Raw genomic sequence first — 3,374 nt, forward strand, 5'->3', positions numbered from 1 at the left:
CTCACAAAATCAAATCATTTTCATAACCAATAGGCATGCCATTAAACAACTAAAAATCACATCCACAACAACTTGATCTAGGGAAAAATAACCAAAGTCTATATTCTAAACCTCCATTCCAAAAATTCAAAATTTATCCAATTTTAGCATAAACTTAGTGATCATACATGAAGAATTGGGTGCTTACCTTTAACAATGGGCATCCAAAAATCAGCCTATTCGGGTTGCTGTCTGTCTTTGACATGTAACAGATAGCATATTTTTAGCAGAAGCATTTTGGGGCAACACCATCTGTTACATCCGCAGGTTGCAGTGATCTTGAACTTGCATATCCAGATATCAGTTCCTGTTGTTCGCCGGCTTCGCCTCTGCCTCGTCTCGTGTTTGAGGAGCATACATCACTGGCCATCAATCTGATTAACATTAAACACCACCATGAACAACTATTATCAACTATTGCATTCAAAATTAAAACAATCTGCTTTGATTAATGGTGATTAAAGAAAGTGAATAACAGAACAAATCACGCAAAATTGGTTATGAAAATCGACAACAAAAAGAAACGAATCAGCTATAAGAAGAAGCAGTAGGCCTTACAATGGTTTTTCGAGAGGGTTTTCGACGTGGATCGACGGAACCGTTCCCGGCAAGGGGATGAGTTATGTTCTTCGACAGTTTCGGAAATACTTCACTCCACCTGTGAGTCACAGAAAAGGACAACCGCGTAACCCTAGACGAAGAAGCAATAGATAGGGTCTTCGACGGGGTTCAAAAAAATCTGTCACTAACGATGAGTCACCGAAGAAATCAGAGGAATGGGGTAGAAGAAGAGGCTGTTGACATTACACGGGTATTTGGGGGAAGGTTTTGCGAGTGGGTCGTCGGAAAAATCAAACGCTTCAACTACAGGAACGGTTAGAGGAACAGCGAGGTAGAAGAGGAAGCTCTGGATATTACACGGGTATTTGGGGAAGGTTTTGCGAGTGGGTCGCTGGAAAAATCAAACCCGTCACCTATAGGAAGGGTAGAGGAAGCAGTGAGGTAGTAGAAGAAGAAGAAGTGGACATTACAGGGGTATCTGGGGAAGGTTTTGCGAGTGAGTCGCTGAAAAAATCACACCCATCACCTACAGGAAGGCTAGAGAAGAAGGAGCAGTGGTCAGTAAGGGAGAAGAAGCAGTGAGGTTGAAGAAAAAGCAGTTCCTTCCAAGTGTATTTTGAGAGGTAGAAGAAGAAGAAGCTGTAGACATTCAAATGGTATTTTGGGAAGATTTTGATTTCTTTGGTATTTGGGGAGAGATTTGTAAAATCAACTATTTGCACATTACACAGTATAAATACGTTATGTGGTATAATGTAAATACTATAAAATACAATGTAGTGTGAACACATTTATTGAATGCATTAATGTAAAGTTGAAATTTTTTTGATCAATGACTGAGATGATGACACATATGCAAGGGTAACTTACCCACAAAATTGCCATGGGTTTAGAAGAAATCACCAAAATCTAACCATACTAAGAGAATATTAAATTTAAACACTAAAATTAACTGTTAATAGAAAATATATATATTAAAATAAATTATTGTTTAGTGCAGCAAACTTTATTCTTCTTAAAAGTTCTATATTGCCTAATTTATAAAAGCTTCCTTTTTCTTATTAATATAAATAAATTCATGCATGTATCCTCTTTGTTAAATGTAGTTGAGTGGAATATAATTTAAGTCTTATATTTATTATCGTTTAAGTTCTTCTGATTTCTAAAGATTAAGAAGTTGGTTTAATATTCTTACCAAGATTTCAGCTTTTTCTTTTTTTTTTTTTTAAACAAGAAAACACACACACGATTTTTTTTTCTTGAACGGTAAACATTCCACTACTGTCACTCAAATTATTAACTCCATATTAATCAAATTCTTAAATACCAACCTCATCATCACCATAGATCTTACTTTTCACTAATATTAAAGGATTAGGAGTTAAGTATTTATTTTAGTAGTTAATAATAATAATAATAATAAATTTAAAAGAAAAAAGCACAAACCTTCCGTAAGAATATAGAACTTAGGCTTAGTTTGGTAAAGCTTTTACTTTTTAAAAGTAGCTTATAAAAGTTAACTTTTAAAATATGGCTTTTTAAAAGTTGTAGCATTTATGTTTGGTAAATCAAATCAAAAACAACTTTTAATAAATATAAGCAACATCAATTGTGTTTGGTAAAATAGCTTTTAAAATTTAAAAATATTATAATAGACATAAATGCAAACATTAAATTTGAAAATTAGTTAACACATGAGGTTATATTAGACTTTTAAATTTTGAAAAGCACAAGCCAACTTTGAAAAGCTCCTTCCTAGGTGCTTTCAAAAGCACCCCTAACTTTTAAAAGCCGCAAGCACAAGCACTTGAGCTTTTTAATTTACCAAACGCAAAATGACGTGCTTGTGCTTTTTAAAAGCACAAACACCTCCTGAAAAAGCTTTACCAAACCCAGCCTTAGACTTTAGAGTATTTAAAAATAAAAAAGGCCAATTGGTGTTCTCTACTTTTCTTCTCGAACACTTGTTCTAAACTTCTAATTGTACTTCTGCTACTCATGCGACCACCATTGAATCTTCTCCTCTTCCTAAACTTCAAGGCTCTCATACGCGGATACTTTCTTCTTCCAAGAAAGTATTTTTACTATCAAATAAATATATATAGTAGAAATTCATCAGTTGTAATTAAGTTCATAATTAAAAGTTGTTAAATAATTTAATAGATTTGACTAAATTATTATATTTAATAGCTTTTAGTTATCAATTTTATAATTTAATTAAGAATGTCAAAATTTGGATTTTGGATTATTAATGAATTATGTCAAAATTTATAATAAAATTTATTGTAAATTTATTTTCCCACTGAATTATTTTTAAACACTTATTATAAGTGGATATGAAGAAATAATAAAAATATAATATATTATAAAAAAATATGAGACGCCACCGAGGAATAATTATTTATAATAATTTAACAAATGTAAAAAAAAGATGTTGATTATATCTATCTTAGATTGTCAAACTGTTGACACTTGACAATGTTGATTATGTTCATTTCTATTATACTGGCTCTTACTTATATCATGCTATAATATTCTGTCACTTTATAAGTACTCGGTTTTTTTTTCCTTCTATTTTCAAGTGAGTATTGTTAATGTTACAAGTATAAGGAATGTATAAAGTTAGTCTTTACATAGTTGAACAAGTATTTTGTTCTAACTTTTTATGCACAAAATTCAAATTGTATAATTAATTTTATCTAATGTATTTATTTAATCTCAAGTCAATTATTGTTATTTAAGCTAATATTTTTATTATATATACTCGAAGCAAG

Source organism: Arachis duranensis, chromosome 7, assembly GCF_000817695.3.
Source record: "Arachis duranensis cultivar V14167 chromosome 7, aradu.V14167.gnm2.J7QH, whole genome shotgun sequence".
In the NCBI taxonomy this organism is placed as follows: Eukaryota; Viridiplantae; Streptophyta; class Magnoliopsida; order Fabales; family Fabaceae; genus Arachis; species Arachis duranensis.